Below are 21,953 nucleotides of genomic sequence, written 5' to 3' on the forward strand. Positions count from 1 at the left end.
TGAGGGTCCTAAGGTCTGTCTAAGTCCTTTAAGCATATGCCTTAAAAAATCGGTGTCGGTCGACCAAATCCCTAAGGTCCATCTATGGTCTTGAGCATTCATTCCTATCACGCATGATATGTAGTGATCATTAAAAACCTTTCCTACTTTACTATTACAGACCTTTGAAATTATTAATATTACAGACTCAGAATGAAATATAAATTACAAGACATAAATATGTTGGGTCTCCATTTTCTTCAAGTCCATGTGCATCATATGATACTGCTAATTTATCCTGCACACAAACTAGATCACACATAAGATCCTTGTGTTTCATGAGCATCAAAACCAGAAATTGAACTCAAAAAATCAACATTCTATTCGAAAGATCTCAGACCCAAGGCATCAAACATCAATTCAAATAGCAAACATTCACCAATATAGCAACAAACAAACGTGATCTAATTTTTCAAAATTTTTAATTTTTTTAATTAAAAATAAAAAAATAATTGGAAAAACACAAATTTTGAAATTAAATCTACCACTTCCGCGGCAACGGCGCCAAAAACTTGACTCACTCTAAAAAAGAGCAGCTTAGAAGTTATCCCAAGTATAGGAGTTCAGTTGTGTAATAATTAGTCCTAGGGTCAGATCGTCTCCTCAGGGAATGCAGTTTAATTCCAAACTTTGCGCAAATCCAAAAGAAAATAAGAAAAGAAAATTTTACTGAATATAGTTCAGATTTGGGTTCTTGAATTTTTGAGACTAACTAAAAATTAACCATGCATAAATATTACCAATCAACTTACTAGTAACTAATTTAAAATCAACCTTAATGTAAGAACAAAGACCCAACTTGACACCAGAATATTGAAATAATTAACTCCTACAATATCTCAACTAAATAAAAATGAACTAAACTAACTGATAAATAAAACTCAACTAAATAAATAAACTAGCTTTAATAGAAAACAACCCAAATAAGATTCAACTCCAATGTATAATAATAAAAGACTAAACTTGATAATATGAATAAACACCAACCAAATAAAAGTGCCAGATTTTATATTAAGACTAAGCAAAGTTAAAATCTAACAAGATTACTAAATAATAAGAAAAACAAAATTTATTAATAAAATACCTAGAGATAATATTTAAATCTCTACAAAGATTTTTGAATAAAAGAAAGAAAAAAAATAAACTCAATAACCCAAACAAACTTAAAATTCAACAAATATTCTAAAGCAAGAAAAATTTATTCTAAAGTAAGAAAAAAAAAAAAACAACTTGAAGCTAATAATATTCCCAAAGAAATAACTTTAAAATAGAATTAAGAAAGATAAAGAGATGAGGTATTAAATAACGGCCGTTACGTAACGGAAAATCATCTCTCTGATACCGTTACAGCCCGCATTAGCGGTGAGCAGAAAATTCACGTGCGTAACGCCCATTACAGAACCGTAACGGCCGTTACACTAACGTTATGACACATTACAGCCGACAGCCCCTTACACTACTGCGTACCTTCCTTATCTCCTCAAATCTGCTCCATTTTGTGTGTTTCTCTCCATCATCTAGCTTAGATCTCCTCATTTGAAGCCTCCAAAGAAACGAAAGCAGTTTCTTAGCTTCGATTTGTTGTGCTGTTCCCTCTTTCACTCTTCGTCTCTTTCGTACAACTTCAATCTACTGATCTGAAGCTTCAAAATCCCCAAAATCAGCTTCGATTTTTGCCTTGAAGATGTTCTTCGCAGTTCGCAGCCATCGCAGGTCAGATGACTGGCAGTTCGTCTTGAAGGTGTTTAATTTTTCCTTTAAAGGTGTTTCGATTTTTCCCTCTTCCTCAGTTCGTCTCCTTTGTCTAGTGTAAGAACCCAAAAATCAGCTTCCAATCTTCGATTTGTTGCTTGAAGGAGCTGTGCTCTGTAGGTCACCTCCATTTGCAGGCTCGCAGTCACAGCTCCAAAAATAAGTTTTGAAGCCTTCGATTCCCCCAAATTTTGGGGGCTTGCAGGTTGCATTTCTCTCACAGCTTCGGTGGGGACTCGGGACTCAGGAGTGGGTATGTTTCTTCAGTTCTTCTACTTCATTGGTTAATGTAATTTTAAATTACCAATTTATTCTAAATTAATAATTTAGTTTATTTTATAATTTCAGTTTATATTTATTATTTAATCAGTATGCAAATTTATAAATGATTATATAAGTAGAATTTATTAATTAAAATAAAAAAATTAGTATAAAATTATTAAAACATAAAATTTATAAAGTTACTTAGAGAGTTAGAGTACAACTTTTGTAAAAAAATTATAATTAATATTCTACATAATTATTTTTTACAAATACCTTGACTATTAATAATTTAATATTAGATCTAAAATTTATAATAAATCCTAAATTCTACACAATTAGTCAAGTCTCAAGTGACTCAAGTACACTACCTTTTAAATAATTAATTGTAAGATTTACAATTCCATATTTATTTTTTAAATTGTAAATTGTAATATAAGTTATTGTATTGTAATATAAATTATTGGGTCTATTGACTCATTTTAAGTAACTTGTGATCTTTAATCAATTGATTCTTTATTTTAATTACATTTCTCATCTTTTTACCCATTAAACTAATGCAAACTTTAAAAAAATATGTCTTTTTTTGTAAGCAGCACACGAAAAATTAATATAAAAATCATAATGTCTATAAAAAGCATTTTTTAGGTTGAATGAAGGTTGACAAAATTCATTAAAAAATCATGCATTAATGAATTTCATGCTTATATTTTTCGATTTTAGGCATGGTTGTTGCTATGCCGTGAAAAAAATAACAGCCTGTTAAGCCTGACTTTCCCGTTACGTAACCCACCGCTACCCCGCTTCTCCCTCGTCCGTCCCGCGGCACGCCATCGACCGATACTGCGACTGTTACCCGCTAGCCCGCGATTTTCGAACCATGGATGGATGAGATGGAGAGAGAGGAGATGAGAGACGGGAGAGCCTCTGCGAAGAGAGGAGGAGAGGACGAGAGAAGAAAGAGAGATTGACGAGAAAGAGAGAGATGAAACAGAAGTGATCAGGAAGAAGCCAAGCAGCAGCGCACATAGTGCCACGGACAGCAAAAAGACACAGCAGCATTGAACCAGATCGAGAGCACGCAGCAGTTGTAGCAACAGGAGCAGCAGTTGAAGCAGCCCCTAATACAGTTTCTGATAGCAATTCCATGAGGACTCCTGAATTGGTAGACTCCCGAGAGAGAGAGAGAGAGATGTCACGAGAGAGAGGATTAGGAGAGAACGAGAGAGAGAGAGAGAGGAGGGGAGAGCGGTGGGGAAGATAGAGAAGGAACCCGCGAAGAGGGACAGATTTGTTTGAGGAGAGAATGAGAAGGCCTGAAGAGAGAGAGGAGGTTGAGGGATGAGGCGGAAATGAGAGGAGAGTAGAGAGGAAAGGGGGCAGAGAGACAAAAAAAAACCAACCCCCAACCCTACTTTTTTTTTTATTTTAAATCAAAAGCAACTTGCCCCCACGTCTACTGAAGACCCAGGGCAAACGAGCCTCTCTTCTTTATCTCACGACCAGCATGGCTAGTCTTTTTTTCCAATTCTTATTTTGTCCGACCAGCTCACGGGAGCTTTACGTGACTTAGAATATGAACATCAAGAACCACACGAAGGGCCCCAAAAGAGAAATTCAAATTTGAGCTCACGGGAGCTTTAAACTTGGAAGAACGGCGCCAGCTTCAAGAGACACACCAGCCCCACCAGTGACACGACTTCATGCTTGAGTACCTATCCCCTCAGCAATATTAAACACATGATCCCTGTAAATGCATCTTTATCGTGAATGTTGATAATATTCTCAGCATTATACTTTATTAATAATGACTACCACAAAAATAAGGAATTTCAAAATTTATGATGAGGAGGAGAGCATAACTCAATTTTTATTAACACCAACGCTAATGATTCTGTTACAATTACTTATTTTACAGCAAGCACGAAAATTTCGGCCCCCCCCAATCTTCTAAGCTTATGAGAGCGAGTAATATTGAGGAAGGACTCAGTTAAATAAGCTTTATTTGTGTGGCTGAGCCTGAATTTCGAAACAATAAGAAAAAAAAGATATGCTTGGGATGAGAAACGCTCAGGAAAAGAGTAAATTTAGCATGAAGGGGGCCAAGAATTTCAAAAAACCCTATAATGACATTATAACTTTTGCTTTAAACATAATATTGAACAACATATTCCTTATCAATTCAACTTATACATATAGCAAACCTTGAAACCGACCTTCAAGTATTTAATCTTATGATATATTGTCCCACTTTTCCTTATCCGTTTCTATAGTCATATAAGCACCAAAATGATCCTTTTCCCAGCAAGACCTTTCCTTCCAGATACAGCCCCCCAACGTAATAAATACGAACGTAAACTTAGGCCTAAGGGAAGTCAGTCCGATTAGAAAGGACCAGTGTGGGTCACTGACGACCAAACATATAACCACCTAAACGTACGGTGCTCTTATAAGACTTAAAAGAGGAGTCCGAATAACACTCTGTGAGAAACAGTCGTTGTGCCATAAGCGCCCGAGATAGGTTTTAACTTCGTGCCATCTCACCAATTTAAAATAATACGTGAAAACTCATCACCGTTATCATATTTCTTAAAATGCGAAACATAGAATAAACTAACACAATTTTTGTGTTAAAAATATATATGATTTTATTTTTTGAATAGAAAGAAATGCTGAAAATTTACCCGAGGGGATTGGAACATGTCTTAACCCAAAATAGATGCAAGTATATTAAAGATAGTAGAACTGGTATAAATTAAATATGCGTAAAATAAACTCATGGAAATTTTATGGAATAAGTAACATAATTAAAATTTACGTACAAACATAAAAATCGGGTTAGAATTTAAAATAAAAAGGAACTAACATAATCAAATTTACTTACCTTCTTCTTTTACCGGGGTGTGCTACGAACACAATAACTATCTTTAAGATATGGAATCGGGAAAGAGTGGGTGAGTGATGAACTTTACTCAAATTCTCACTTCCACCACAAATTTCTTTCACTCACTAATCCTTCTCTTCCTTAGAAAATTGTTGTGAAAAATGAAGGTTGAGAGCTCCCTATTTATAGGAAAATTTTGGGGAAGAAATAGAATTTATAAAAGTGTGGGGAGATGGTGAAATTAAATAATTTTTTTAAAATTAACGAATGGGCAAGGGATTGGCAATGTATGGGTTGAGTATGGGTTGGGGATGGCTGCCATTTGGGAGTGCTTGCCACCATTCCCATTAAATAAATTTTTAATTAACTACTTACCTAATTAATTAATCATTAGTTATTAATTATTTTATTACTTTATTATTTTTTCTTAATCATTATTGTCATTATTATTATCATTGTTATTACTTATAAACTATTTTAAGTATTTATTTATTTTATTATTTATTGTGAAACAAGAATTAAATTTAATTTGAAAACTCAGGTGGGCCCCACATGATCTTGTGGGCCCCACACAACTTCGAGACCCGAATGAATCTACGTAACTCGAATAACTTCTTTATACGATTTTATGCATCCTACATAACTTTGAGACTCGTGTAAACCCTCCATACGGCTTCGGGACTCATGTGGGCCCCCACACAGTCTTGTGGGCCCCGCATAGGATACCTATATTATTATTATTTTATCATATATTCTTCAAATTATATCAGTTAAAACATTATTTTATGTACTTATTTACGTATATAAACAGTGTCTTGTGGCTCCGGGACTTATGTGGACCCCACATAGTCTTGTGGGCCCCACATATGATACCTATATTATTATCATCTTATTATGTATTTCTACAAATTATGTCTGTCAAAACACTATTTTATGTATATATACTTATTTACGTGTACAAACAGTGTCTATCCTGTTTATCCTATGAAATTCCATTTTGACCAGGCCGACCTCCAGGGAGCGACTGAGCCGCAATGGTCTCTGAGCACTCGCTAAGACAAGGTCTTTCTTAGGCATCAAACATGGAATCAAGGATCCTACAGAAAAACACTTCCGTATTGATATTAACTTAATGACTATTTTTATTATTTTATTATTATTATACTTTAATCATATATATATATATATATATATATATTTTTGGGTCATCACATATAATCTTCAATGCATAATTTTAAAGGCCTAATTACGCAACTTTGATGCGTAATCAGTCGTTGTCGACCAAGTCGCCCTTCTGTCATTCTTTTGTGCTCCCTAGTCGGATCTCGCGGGAAGTCAAGGATTCGAATCTTCAATATCTTCGACTTCATCGCGCCTCAGGGTCTTGATGGTTGAGCTGATGGTCAAGACTTGCAGTATCTTGAACTTTAAGAAATCTCAATATCTCAACATGGTCGCCCCTGAAGGTCTCTTGGTTAAACACTTCGTCGAGACTCTCAATACTTCTGAATTCTAGTTCTATTTCAGTATCTCAATGTGGTCGCTCCAGGGTGTCACTGTCATGCACTTGGTCGAACCTTACAGCATTCTGATCTCAGTCTGAACCTTGGAGTTTGCAGTGGAAGACTAAGTTGCCCTTATGGTTTGCTGGTCGCGCGCCACATGGTCGAGCATCATCTTCATGTCTATTCATGATCTGAAGCTTCTGGAGTTTGGCTAAATGACTAAATTTGAGCTTTGAATCCTTCAAATCCTCCTTAGCTTCTTGTAATGCCTAACTCCATGGTTTTAACCTATTTTTTCTGAAAAGACAAACAAACCTTGCATAGCTCTGAACAATGATAATTATGGGTAAATACCTAATAAAATGAGGATAAAAAAAGGTAAATAAGGGTCTGCAATCATGTATTTCAGGGACTCATCACATACACATCGCCATCTTGCATTCGGTTCCCGAATGTTCAGGTGGCACAATTTGAAATAAAGACTTCAATCATCGCGATGCTACCCAATTTTCAAGGGAACTCGATATAAAATCCTTATCAACATCTAGATGAGTTCTTGGAAATTTGTTCCACCTTCCGAATGCCTAATTTCAATGATAATGCTCTCCATTTTAGGCATTTCCCGTTCTCTCTAAAGGATAAGGCCAAATATTGACTGACATCCTTAGAACCGAACTCGGTGGCCAACTAGGCCACCATTCAACATGAATTTCTTAAAAAGTACTTCCCAATTGGGAAGACTAATAAGCTTCAGAGAGCCATCACAAGTTTCTCACAGATGGATGGGAAACTCTTTTTTGAGACTTGAGAGCACTTTAGGGACTTGCTCCGAAATGCCCACATCACCAAGTCCCCAAGTGGCAATTAGTCTAAACTTTTTATGAAGGGTTGGCTGAGAAAGATAGGTCCATGGTTGATGCATCGTGCGGTGGTGCTTTCCTCACCAAGAATAAGAATGAGGCAAGGATTCTCTTTGAAAATCTGGCTGAAAATTCTCAGCAGAACATGGTTGTCACTCGTAGACTACCTAATCCATCAAACTATAAATCAAAGGGAGTTTACGAGTTGGGCACTAGCCAAGACCTAGCCCCTATCTTGTATGCTATATCTAAAAAATTAGACCAGTGCTTGTCCCTAGGACCGCAAACAACGACGTATGCAGAGATATGTGCAATCTGCTCTGACCCTTCCCATACATGTTACAATTACCCTCACGCGCATTCCCAGCCTGAGCTTGTGCACGAGGAAGTAAAGGCCACCCACAATTGGTATGATAAGCCAACTAATGACCCCTACTCGAATACCTACAACCCTAGGTGGAAACAACATCCCAACTTCTCGTGGAGGTCGTAAGCTCCGGGTTTTCAAGCCCAAAGACCTCCACAAGCCCCGAATGCTTTGCCTCCATGACCATACCAAAATCTCCAAAGTCATCCTAATTCAGCCCCCAGATTTTAAACTGCCCAGCAGTCGACCCCCTCATAACCCAAGTACGACACATTTCAAGAGACGGTGCTAAGGTCCCTTAAGAATATTGAAGCTAATCACCAAGTGGATCAAAAACTCCTTCACTCTCACTCCCAATCCATTGCGAAGCTAGAAACCACTTTGGGACAACTAGTTGCCACCTTGAGTCAGAGAGATGAAGGCAAGTTGCTAAGTCAGCCTATAGTAAATCCTAAGAGACAATGTGGGGTAGAAAGTGAATCGGACACTGGCCCCTCATCATATTCTGAGCAGGCCCAGGCGGTAACCACATTTCAAAATGGCAAGCTGACAGCTGAAAAAGGCAAGGAACGACTGAGCATGGGGGGACCCAAGATGAAAAAATGCAAGCACCCAATGCTGATTCATGCACTCTTTCTTTCTTTAGTTGGGTACACAAATCATTGAGTCTCACACCCACCATAAGAAGAACCACACCTCACTTCACCCCCCATAGGGCTCTTCACGGCTACCTAATGACACATACGGCAGCCTCACTTGCACCCTCTATATTTAGGAAGGAGGCTTCCACTGAGTCCATTCGGGACATGTTTAAACAAGTGAGAATGGATAAGCCTCTCCTTGATGACATTAAGCAATCACATGTGTTCATAAAATTCCTTAGGGACTTGTCAACGTAGGGGATAGAATCAAGGGTACACATGGATGGTTTGGTTAAGCAAGTCGAGCATATGAGTTCCACAATACTAAAGCACCTTGTTCCTAAACTAAAAGACCCTGGCTCACCAACTATTTCATGTGTAATTGGTGATTACACCATTGATGGGGCCCTTCTAGATTTAGGAGCAAGTGTGAACATCCTTTCATACTCGGCCTATCAAAAACTTAACCCAGGAGTGTTGCAACCCACCTCGATTTTTTTATGCCTTGCTGATCGATCTTTTAAGCAACCTCGGGGTGTGGTAGAAGACATGGTATTCAAGGTGGGAGATGTCCATTACCTTGTTGATTTCATCATTTTATACCTGGAGACTTCCACAAACCCAATCTCTGTCCTTTTGGGACGACCATTCTTAGCAATGGCTTATGCTTGCATTCAATGTAGAACGGTGATTATGGACATCTTATAGGGCCATAAGCAACGTAGGCTGAACATATTTCATGCTTCCCAACATCCTCTGAATGTCGCCTAAGCTATGGACGAAGACGTGATTGACAAAATTGTTAGGGAAGCAACTCCTTCAATGCTATGGCAACACCCTTGGGAAAGTACGCTTCAACTTGACAACCCTACCACTTCTAAATTTGTGTACCCTTTTAAGCAAGTTATAATAGAACATGAGTGGGTCCCCAATTATGAACGTAAGTTGGGGGTATGCAACTTCGTATGTGAGGAAGAAAAGAGAGAAGCCAATGCTACTTGGGAACTAGGATGAGTCTAAATTGAGCTTTAATGCATTTGGCTGAAGACGATAACCTTAGTGCTTTTGGGAGGCAACCCGATAGCTTTCCTTTTCCTTTTAGGTTCTTATAGTATTTAGATTAGATTAATTAGAAGTTAGAGTCCTTAGAGCAGGTTTTAGGATGAGTTGGGGATGCGGCTAACGCGGCGACCATCATACACTTGGGCGATTAGGTCTAACCCTTGCATTGTGCTGAATTTCAGTATTTTTTAAGAGGGTCGTCCATGTCCGTGACCAGCACCAAACTGTGTGTGCCCTAGTCAACATCACAGCAACATCATTTAAAACAAGCTTTCCCACTCGACTCTTTTCCTATTTAGTCGTTCTCCTTTCGACCTTGTCACTAGTATCAGTCCACACTCACCATAATGTCTTCTCCACCATTGTACCAACTGTTGATACTAATGACATATACATGGTGCTTTTGGCTAGCATTGGTCTTTTGTGCTATAGGATATGTCTGCATGCATGCTATTCTGGTTATTGTATTTTGAAGGTACACTGTTTGTTCTTACTGGCACATTGCACTGTCCTATCCTTTACTCGAGTTCCTTTTTCTGTCCACACTTCCATAAGGACACTGAAGTTCTAAGTTGGGGGTAGGGGTGGCATACTGCATGGCACATTCATGCACAAAAATGACATAATTTTAAATTTTTGAAAATAAATTCCAGTGAACTATGCTAATATATTTTATACCCTCTACATACACCTATATAACCTAATGTTACATGCATAAGCTTTTAAGTTATATGATTTCATTATGCCCACTAACAATGTAGTAAATTAGTTGCGTAAAGATCCCATAACATGGCTAACAACTTGATATTACTCTAGGTCGTTGACTAGTGGTTTGTTCGGGTTAATACTGCAATGTAAACTCTAGTATTTGCATGGTACTTCACGGGGTTGAAAACACACTTACACATGATATGTAACACTTAGGATTCTTTGAGAGCATTGAGAGAACAACATTGACGACTGTGACACCGTGTGAGGTACTGTTGAGCCATCCATTCATTTCTCGAGTTTTTGATGTCAAACTCTAAGTTTGTAAAACTCAACTTTCCTTCTTTTGTTGGATTTCCTTTGTTAACTAGTCTTTGTTCTTGTATTTGCTAGCCTAGAGGTGACATCAAGTGGGGATATATAAACCTAAGTCTTGTAGCTTACTCAAGACATAAAAGTAAGCCACCCTTAGAGACTAACTTTTTCCATTGACTCCTATTCGAGCTACATTCCTATTGGAAACATGAAGACAAGATAAGAATGTGATGATTGTCTTAGCTGACCATGTTAAAAAATGAAAAAGAAAGAAAAATCTGAGTAGCGAATGTAGACACCCTATTTTTGCTCTAACCAAATAGAACAAGGGGTTCCCTTTTTATTATTATTTTATTATTACTTTCTTATAATTATTTTATTTATTTATTATTATTGTTATTATTAATTTACTATAATTATTATTATTACCTTATTATTATTATTATTATTATTATTATTATTATTATTATTATTATTTTATTCAAAATTGATACTTTATTATTATTATTATTATTATTATTATTATTATTATTATTATTATTATTGTTATTAATTATTATTATTATTATTATTATTATTATTTATTTTCCTATATTATTATTATAAGTAATTTATTATTATCACTATTATTTATTTATTATTATCATTATTATTATTATTATTTTATCTTTATTATTTTTATTTTTACTATAATTATTTATTACTATTTACTATTTAGTAGTACTATTATTATTATTACCTTATTGATATTTATATTATTATGATTATTATTATTAATATTATTTCCTTTTTCATTATTACCATAAGAATAAAAGCATAAAAAAAAAGAGAAAAAGAAAAAATAAAATCAAGAAAGGAAAGTTTCTTAGGGTTTTCAAAAAAATTCTTTTATAAAAGAGAGGCCAAGGGGCCAAGGAAGGGGGGGGGCGCACACACGGGCAGCACAGGACAAAGCCAAAGAAAATAAAAAAATCGTTCTGCTCTTCTAATTCTTCTTCTTCTTCTTCTTCCATCCTCTCTGTCTCTTTCATCTCATTCGTCTATCTCGTCGCTGCCTCGCATCCATACCCACAGTACCACTCGCAAAGCAGCAGTCGTCCTCTCCCATTCCAGCCATCAACTCTGGCAACGACCCACTGCTCCGACCACCGCTGCAACTTCGGCCAACCATTAGTCTCCTCTGCAGCAGCACCCGAGTCACCTTGCTGTGTTACACAGTCACCCAAGACTCCCAGCCGGCTGTCTCCAATCTTCTTCGGCAATCCATCCACTCCGCCTTCAGTTCCCCTGCATCACACCAGTCACAGAACGCCGCGGCAAGACGACGTTACACCAGCTCCGCCGGAGCAGAGCTCTTCGCACAGCCGCACTGCTGCCGCGGCACCATTGCCGAACACTCCATCGTCGCCGTGGCCATCTTTCCAGAACTAGAACTTCACGGCCAGCCAGCAAAGCCACGAGCCATCACCGCTGCAACTCCCCACAGGCCACCGTCATCTCCGACGAAGCCTCCACAGCCGCGTCAGCCTCGACTCCAGCCACCGGTGGTCTCCCCTGCTGCACCGACCACCCCCACAGTAGCCAACCACCAGAAACCCGAGCAACTCCATCATAGCCGCCCCCTGCTGCCAACCTGCTGCCCTCTGTAAGCCCCAGTAAACACACACGCGCACATATATATGTCTATATATATACATGTACATGTAAAGTTTAAATTTTTTATTATACATTTAATTGGGTTTATATATATACATATATTGGTTTTATTTTAAGTCTTAAAGTTCAAGTTTTTATTTTTATTTTTTCTCTTTTCTTTTATTTGCATGTGGGTACGTATTAAAATAATATCTATTGTGGTATTTAGTGTGCGTATATTAATATAATATTTGTTGTAGGATTTAGAAATATTTATATCTAGGCTATGAGTATATGTATATTAATACATTATTTGCTGTAATATTTAGTTAATGTTTATATCTAGGCTATGTATGTGTGTATGTTGATATAATATTTGTTGTAGAATTTAGTTAATATTATTATTATTATTATTATTATTATTATTATTATTATTATTATTATTATTATTTTGTTAGTTTTGGTTTGTCCTAATATCTAATGTCTTGATTTTTGCCTATGCAGGTATATAGGTTTTTATGATTTTTATGGTTATTTTAATTTTTGGTATACAGGGTAAGTTTTGATTGTATTATTCATATAAGTTAATTGTCTTTAATGCGGAATTTTTATAGTTGGAATTTGTCTAGATATTTAAAGTTTATTTTCATTTTATTCGTTGGATTGTTAATATTATTATTGCATGTTTAATACGTAACTAGAATAGTTATTGTAATTATTTACTTAATCCATATGTTTAGGGCTATTTAGGGTTCTCATTGTTGATGTATGTTCAATTTTAATTACTTAGGGTTTTCTTTATTGTATGTGTTATCTATACTAATATTAATATTTTCTGATATTTAGTATTCGTATTCTAATATTTTATCATGTTTACATATAAAGGTATCAATCATTATGGTAAGTTTAGTGTTTTGGTATATATTTTGCTATTATATTTAGTATTATATTGTATATAATATTATGGTATAATTATTATTTAGCTTCACTTATTAAGGCATTTTTTTTTTATAGATGGTATTACCTTGTATAGTATCTTGAGTGTTTTAATATATACATACATATGGTATTTTATTGCCTATTTTGAAAGTTGTAATATTTTAACAGATATGCTTATTATCATTACTATTTTTATATGCATTGTGATAATTTAATATTTTAACTTATTATCTTATTAATATATAGTAAAACCTCCCATACTAGTATTTTCCTATAAAAATTTTATATACAATTTCAAAATTTGGGAGCGTATTTTCTTAGATATTTTATTGATTTTTAATCCCTATGATTTTATTGCGGGGGTATGAGCCTTCGAGTATCACGTACCCTAAGCTCTGAGGGAATATATGTATATATATTATATTTATTTATTTATTTATTTTTCATGTTTATTTATAAATTCATAAAAAGGAGTAATGTAAAGACTTATTAGATTAACTTAGGGATAATTTCAAATTAATTAGGTACCGTTCGTAAGAACGGGCGCGTAGGGGGTGCTTGTACCTTCCCCTCGCGTAACCGAACTCCCGAGCCTAACTCTGGTAACGTAGACCCATTCTATCCTAACGGGGTAGTAATCATGTGTTCTAACTACACTAAAAGGTTAGTGGCGACTCCGATATTCCCTATTTTTCCTTGAAAATTTAAAATTGATTTTAATTTCGCCGCCCGGGGCACACGCGCTCCCGGGACGTCGCGACAGCGAAAATATATATATACACCTGCTCTGAGAAAAGATAAAAAGGTCAAGTTGAGGACACACACTACGAGTCTGCACGTATGAAGGATCTTCTGACCAATGCATTTGTTGAATTCACGCAAGTCTGGGAATAAGTTCATCTAGGGTGGTCTTGATTAAATGTGATGAGTGAGTGAGAAGATGCTAAGGTGAAGGACTTGACACCTCATTAAGGGCTGGGTCCCTTTCCTATAAGACTAGTCCACTCCACACTTCTAACGCTAGTTCTTCAAATATGTGGGACGTTTGATCATGACACTTTTCCTCACATATGAGAGTGAACCCATTTTCTTGAGTGAATTGTGAGGGAATAAACTAGTGAGGCTGATTCAAGAAAACCGTTCTGTAGGTGCCTCCGAGCATTCTGAGTGAGACAAATCATATATCATTCACATGCCCTATGAGGTGGCCTATTCATGCTTGGATTTACATGCTAATATTAACTTTGAATTATAATCATGGGTTAATCCTCTATGAGTAGCATCTTGAAATGGTTGTGTTATGTTGAGTTTTGCATGATTTAAACACTACGAAGTGTGTGTATAATGGAGTTGTGTATGAAGGAATCTTTATGTAATAAAGTTATATCTTTGCATGTAAAATGGTATGATTGTGTTGCATGCGTTTCAATCTTTTAAACTGGTGTTTGTAGGTATCGCCCTGGAAACCCTCAAGAGACTAAAACTCATCCACTAGGTTCAACCTAGGGGTTTAAAACCTTATTGCATACGGTAAATGCAATTGTATTTCCCGCGAAAGAGGATATAGGTGGGATTTGGTAGTTTTCTTAGATTTTACTTTGCTCAAAGACTAGCAAAGTGTAAGTTGAGGGTTGTGATGAGTCCCTAAAATACATGATTTTAGACCCTCTTTTACCTTTGTTTATCCTCATTTTATTATGTATTTACCCAGAATTATCATTGTTCAAAGCTATCCAAGGTTTGTTTTTCTTTTCAAGAATAAAATAGGTTAAAACCATGGAGTTAGGCATTACAAGAAGCCAAGGAGGATTTTGTTGACTTTTCAGTCCAATCCCTGGTTTTGATAATGAAAAACCACATGTTACTAATGTTTGTGTTGAAGTACTTGAACAGGTTAATCATTCAAAACATACACAAGAAAGACATGTGGTTGCCAGAAAGATCTCAACGAGCACATACTCCTGGTATAATTCATGGGAATATGAAGAGCAAAAGAAAGAAGAAGAAGTTTTCAGCGTATTCCTTTTAGTTTTTCAATTTGGTCTGTAATAAATTGCATGAATTGCATGATAGATTGCATAAGGTCAAAAAGACCATAGAATGACTATAGGAATCCCTCAAATAAATAAGCGTGTAACTCACTTTAATAGGTATTTAACTTAGGTCTTTATTTGGGCCAAAAATAAGTTGTGGACTAATTTGGTCAACTGAATCCTAGCAGTGTAAAATGCCTCAGTCGACCGAACTGAGTGGAAGTCAACATTTTGACTTCACTCGGTCGATTGAATCTTTTTGAACGTATTTTTCTTAGTCAATTGAACTCACACATGTGTGCTCCCTAACAACTTAGTCTACTGAACTTCCAGTTCATTTTTGATTGAATCGACCAAACCATAAAGTATAGCAGATTGAACTCAGATACAGTCGATCGAACCTTGAAGGGTTCAGAAATTGCCCTTAATTCAGTTGACTATATATATAGTTCAAAAGTGCCTCGGTCGACCGAACTTGGCAATTGGGTCGACCGAACTTATAATATAATCGACTGAACCCTCTCGGGTTGAACATTTTTAGCTGCAGTAAAACAAGGTTGATTTTATTTAACCTTCATTAATCTTTTCTAAAAAGACTCTTATGTCCCTCAACGGTTATATTTTTATGAATGTCTATATATATATATATCAATTCATTTGGAAAGATTAATGATGGATTAGAAAATATCATTAGCCAAAATTCTTTAAAATTCATAACCCTTATTTTCTCATATACAAGCTAAAAATCCATCTCTTACTCATCCTACTTGCTAAAATCTTTTAGTAAGAGTATTATTGAGATTGTTCATATTAGCTCATACTTTCATTGTAGCCGATTTTATTAAAAGTGAGCTTGAGAGTTCCCTTGTGATTTAATTCATGTCTTTAGTGGGAATACTCTCTAAAGCTTGTGAGTTGCATTATCGTTGCAAGTATTCAAAGGCTTGTTCTTGTGCCTTGTGAAATACTTTTCAAACAAGTTTGATTTCAAATATCTCGTATACTTTATACTTAATATTTGTTCTTTTGAATTCTTTGTGGTTATTGCTTGTGATTGATATACACATTTTTAACACAAAGATATACTCACACCACTCTCACATATTGCTTGATAATATTGACATTATCTTGTTTTTGAGACCAAAGGATCAAGCAATTAGTAAGGTGACCAAAAATCAAAGGTGCCCCAAGGTATATTGTTGGAAAATTTCCTTTTGCAAAACCTGTCAAGCGTAAAAGCCCCTTTCTTCTAGAAATGTTGATCTTGTTGGATAAAAGGAGAACTAATTTCTCCTTGTTGATTAATTGGTTAGACCAACTTCTATACAGATCCAACGACTTCAAAAGAATCTTCAAATATCTCTTTTCCCCGTTGGCAAAGTCAAGCAAGTCGTCCGCATATAATAGATGAGAGATTAAAGGAGTTCCCTTCAGAAGATAAAAATTTCCAATCCTGCCTTCCTAAAAAATGTTTTTTAATAATCTAGAAAGAATTCTTCCATCAAAATAAATAAATATGGAGATAGTGGTTCACCTTGTCGAAGACCCCGTTGAGACTTGAAGAAACCCCTATGTACCATTCATCATGATCGAAAACCAATTAGTCTTAAAATATTCTTCTATTAAGTTGCAAACATGACTAGAGAAGCCAAAACCCTCCAAGACACAAATCAAAAATCTTCAGTCAACCCTATCATAAGCATTTGCCATATCCACTTTTAATACTACATTTCCCCCTTTACTCTTTCTGTTGATTGAATGAACCATTTCCTACATTAGAGTAATATTTTCAAAAATACTTCTACCCAGGAAAAAAGCCCCTTACTCTGGAGAGATAATTCTATTCAGGCAATGTGTCAATCGACCTACAATAATTTTTTGAAAAAATTTTGTATGCAATAGAACATAGGCTAATTGGTCTGAACTTTTCAAAACTTCGTGGATCCTTCACCCTAGAGATAAGAACAAAATATGAAGATGTGAAAAATCTAGGTAGAGGTGCTCCACTGAAAAATTCCTTGGCAACTTCCGCAAATCCTCTTTAACACAATACCGACAAGATTTGTAAATCCTTATCCAAAACCATCAGGTCTTGGACTACTATCTTTTGGGATAGAATTTAGAACTGTTTTCAGCTCCATTTTTGGAGGATCTTTGACCAAGTACTCATTTTTTTTCATTAGATATCTCCCTAGAGATAAGTTGGCTCGAATCAGGTAAAGCTCTATTAGGCTGTTCCAAGAGAAAATTTTGAAACTTCCCAACCGCACCTTCATGAATTTCCTTGAGGGACGCCAAAACCATACCATCCTCTAAGACCATAAAATTAATCATCGAAGAGTTCCTTTTTTGGTTAATAACCGGATGAAAAAACTTGAAATTTTGATCACCCTCCACCAACCAATGCTTTTTCGCAAGCTGAGCAGCACGAGTTTCCTCTCTTTTTTCCTAATAATCCAATTCACATTTTGTAACCAAGGAAGTCTTCTCCACCTCCTGACTATATCCCCTTTGTAACTACTCCTCCAGGTGTATCAACCAATTCTCTAAATCCTTGATATTAAGGTCCACCCGACCAAAGACCTCTATATTCCACCTTTTTTAAAGAGACTTTAGGCTTTTTCAGCTTAGCAACCAACTTACATATGCCCAAAACCTAAACTGGTTCCATCCGAATCTAACGAATAAAAGGTAAAAACTTTTCATGGGAACTCAATATATTTTGATACCTGAAAGGAGGTGGCCCATGTCTTGTCGAGTGATTTGATAAGTGTATCAGCATAGGTTTGTGATCCGACGTCTTCCTCGTCAAGTATTCCAACTTAGCAATTTGAAAACGATTAATGAACGACACATTCACAAGAGCTCTGTCAAGCTTCGCCCATCTCCTAGTTGGACCAACATGCCCACTAAACCAAGACATATGCCCACCATGATATTTTAAATCAACAACACCACAATTGTTTAAACAATTATTAAAATCCTCCATAGTAGCCAAAGGTCTAGGCTACCCCCCAATTCGTTCCCTATCCTCCCAAATAATGTTAAAGTTCCCTACAATAAGCCAAGGATTCAACCCTACTTGTAAAGCTTGTAAATGTTTCCAAAGACCCCTACGCTCATAAAAGGAGCATTTCGCATAAACAAAGGTGACAAGCACTTTTGTCTCATTTAAGACCACCAATCCCGTGATCATTTGATTCGACATACTCACTATTTCAAAATCATCATGCTCATTCCACATTACCCACACTTTACCTCCCATTGCTTCATTCGAACAATAGTTAGGAAAATCTAAAAATTGAGCGAACGAAATATAAAGTCCTCAATGACCAACATAGAAATCGAACATTTCCTAACCAATTTCCTCAAGCGTTTCTTTGACGTGCCTATACCTTGCACATTCCACACCATCATTTTTGTGCTCATAAATTCAGTCTTACACGACGGGTAATAACCCATTGGGACTACCTCGCTTTGTTATTAGAAGCTTTTAACAAAGGAATTCTAGGTTGAGAAAAATTACCTTCCGAATCATAGCCTTTGTCAGAAGCCAGACCGTGTATTTTACTCTCATTCTCCTGAGCAAGCTGAAATTGTTCTAGGTCCAACCTCGTATCTCTTATGTCAGAAGCAGGTTCAACATTCTCCCCTTCCTCTATCACAATATTCTTTCCAAGTATCCCTTTACCCTGCGCTTTTCCACTTGACCGATGCACAACACAATCCTCAACCACCTCTAGGATTTCTTTTCCTCTCTCACTATCTTCATCCATCACCAATGTGTTATACTCTCTTTGCTCTTCAAGCTGAACCATATCGCTCTTCCCAATTGTGTAAAAATTATTGCTAGACCCAACCACATGCAGTCCCTTGTCAATGAGGACCGGGCGAGGACTACCCTCCTCTAAAATCTATTTTCCTTTATCCGTAACTAACTTTACCTCCTTTCGAATCACCTTATTTGTAGACACAATAATAGGATCCACCTCCACATTTTTACTTGCACCTTCTTTTAAACTCTTGTCCTTTCTTCGCACCTCTTTCCAAGCTTTGACCTCCTTTTTCTTTCCTTCAATCATCATCTCGTTCTTATTAATTGGTTTCTCCTTGATACGATCACCCAACCTACAAGAAACCTCTATATGGCCCTGACGAAAACACTTTTTGTAATAATAATCCTGCTTCTCACACACCACTTCCTACCAAACTTGATGTTTTTGGCCTACCACCAATGGAAAGCCACAATCTGGCTCCTCTTGCAAATCCACTTCCACACAAATTCTCGCCCTCGTAACGCGAGTTCTATATAGTGTGGCATTATCTATTCCAAGAAACTTTCCAAACCTTGTTGCCAAAATTTGAAGACAATCCAACTGATAAAAGAGCAACAACAAACCCGGTAGGAAGATCAATTGAGGAGCCATGGATGATTCTTTCTTGACATCAAAATCAACCGTCCAGTTGAACAAACGGAACTGGCAACTAGCCACAACCCATCCCTCCCTCACCTATGCTTGTAAATAATCTTTCTCATTCTCCAAGTGCAGCAACACGTGGTATTCATCCATAAAGCGAATCATCGAAACCTCATTGAAACCCCATGTCTTAATAATTTGAAACCACGACACATCTATTGACAGTCTCTTCGATAAGAATTTAAGAACAAGAGCAAACTTTAGATCCTCAGCCACTTTGTCCATCTCAACATCCGAAAACACAAATCCTAATTCACCGTTGATTATCTCAGGTTTCCTTAGTACTAATCAAAATTTGGATTGAGGTACAGGTCTTTGAAGTGCCTGCGCAAAAGAACTTCTTCCACCAAAGGTGTTGTTTTCCTTCTCAATGACTTTCCCATCCCGTATAGAATCCAACCCATCCATCTTAGGTCCAAACTTGATAGCCCTCTCAATCCCGCTGGTGACAAGGGTCACTAAAGGGCCGCCCATGAAGGGCAAGGATGAAACCAAGTGTACACTATAATATGTGATTTGAAAATTTGGGTTTTTGGATCTAGAATCTGGTTTGTGGCTTTAAAACTTTTTTTTTTGGGTTGAAACTTTGAGCAAATCGCGAGATCCCTAAAAGAAAACAGAGAAATTTAGGGAAGAGATCCATACCTTTGCTCATTGGACATCAGGAGACCAAGCTGTTCAGAGATTTACCTACAAAGAGGCAACGTCCAGTGATGGAGGCTGCAAGCGGTCGCGAGCAAAAGCAAAGGCTCCCAACACCTGCCAAACAATCGTGTTTGGGAATCATAATTTTGAAGTAATATTTTCTTAAAAATTAATTCATAATATATGACAAGTCCACCTATGTCCCTCTAAAAATCTATTTACCATTTACATGCCCAAAGCCTCAAGCATTTTTCAATATTCATCCACACTGGAGACTAGATCTTTTGTTGAAGTGACATTTAAGGAAAAATAAGAACTTGATATTTGGACCACAAATTTTAAGGTTACCATTTAAATTCATATGGTTTTTGAGGGAAAATACAATCAAGTATTGAGTATAAAATAAATATTTGTGTGAAAATTTCAATATATCCAAATTCAATATCAATTCAAATCCAATTCCTTTTCAAATATGAGGTGAATCTTTTTTCAAATATGAAAATATTCATATTCAATAATTAAAACGCTAAATTACAGTATACCTTAATTTTTTTTCAATAACAATTTTAAAACACTAAATTACAGTATACCCAAGAACAATTACACATACAATATGTTGACTTTTAGAGTTCGATTCCTGGTTTTGATTATGACAAATTGCATGTTACTAATGTATGTACCAAAGTACTTGAACAGATTAATCATTCAGATCACACACATGAAAGTGAAGTGGATGCCAAAAAGGATTTAAAACACATTATTCTGGTTGATTCCATGAAAAGTCAAGAGCAAAAGAAGAAGATATTTGTTTTAATTGCATATGCATTTTTGTCTCATTATTTGGTCTGAAATAATTTATGGTTTGTAATAACCGCATCACATGCATAATAAGTATTCATGCTTAACATGACCATAGATTGACCATTGGGAACCAAATGACCATTCGGTCAATCGACGCCGGATTTTTAGGGTTAGCTCAAAACGACCTTAGAAAGACCCTAGGACCTTGCACGGACACCTAGAATAAGTCCCCACTTTCATATATGCAATCTGGGGGAAAAAAAAAAGACTTAGGTCCTTAAAATGATAAGGCTTCGAGCGACCAAACCTTGGCGTTGAAAAACGCCTCGGTCAATCGAGCATTTGAAAAGTCAGAACGTTGACCTGACTTTGGGCAACCAAACCGAAATGAATGTAATGTTCTTGGTCGACCAAATCTTTAATTTTGACTTTTCCAACGACTCGAGTGCCCGAACTCCATGGTCATTTTGACCTTGGGCGACCAAACTTAAGTCCAGGAGACCAAACCTCAGACATTTTGAAAATCGCCTAATTTAGCAAACTGAACATCTTTTCGGACACCCGAACATGAAAAACTTACTTTTTCTCATGTGTGTGTTCGGGCGACCGAACCTATGGCTTGGTCAACCAAAACTCTCAGGTTGGCCAAAATTTACCAAGGGTTAAATAGGGTTAATTTGCTTTAACTCACTTAAAATAATTTTAATAATTCCCCTAGTGTTCCCAACTGTCATAATTTGTGGCATGTCTATATATATGGCCTAATTTGCTCAGATTAACAATGGATTAGCAAGTAAATTAGCCAGATATTCTCTCAAACTTTCTCTACAGTTTTTATTTCACATCTTTTAAAAACAAGCATACATTTCAACTCTCTTATATTCTTGCATTGCAAAATCTTTTAAAAGAAGAGAGAGCTCCATCTATTCATCCTCTTCACTTGCAAACTCATCACAATATAAAGAGTGATTGTGTTGCATTGTTGTGAGCTTACCTTCATATACTTCAAAAGATTAAACTCTCTCATA

The 21,953-nt window shown here is 36.3% G+C and overlaps 1 non-coding gene across 1 annotated transcript; it reads right to left on the reverse strand.

The window, feature by feature from the left end:
* Positions 1-7,187: 7,187 nt before the first annotated feature.
* On the reverse strand, positions 7,188-7,292 carry LOC131147395 (small nucleolar RNA R71). Its single transcript, XR_009134778.1, has one exon. It is a non-coding gene; the product is annotated as a small nucleolar RNA R71 (small nucleolar RNA).
* Positions 7,293-21,953: the final 14,661 nt, after the last annotated feature.

Source organism: Malania oleifera, chromosome 1 (assembly GCF_029873635.1).
Source record: "Malania oleifera isolate guangnan ecotype guangnan chromosome 1, ASM2987363v1, whole genome shotgun sequence".
NCBI classification, from domain to species: domain Eukaryota; kingdom Viridiplantae; phylum Streptophyta; class Magnoliopsida; order Santalales; family Ximeniaceae; genus Malania; species Malania oleifera.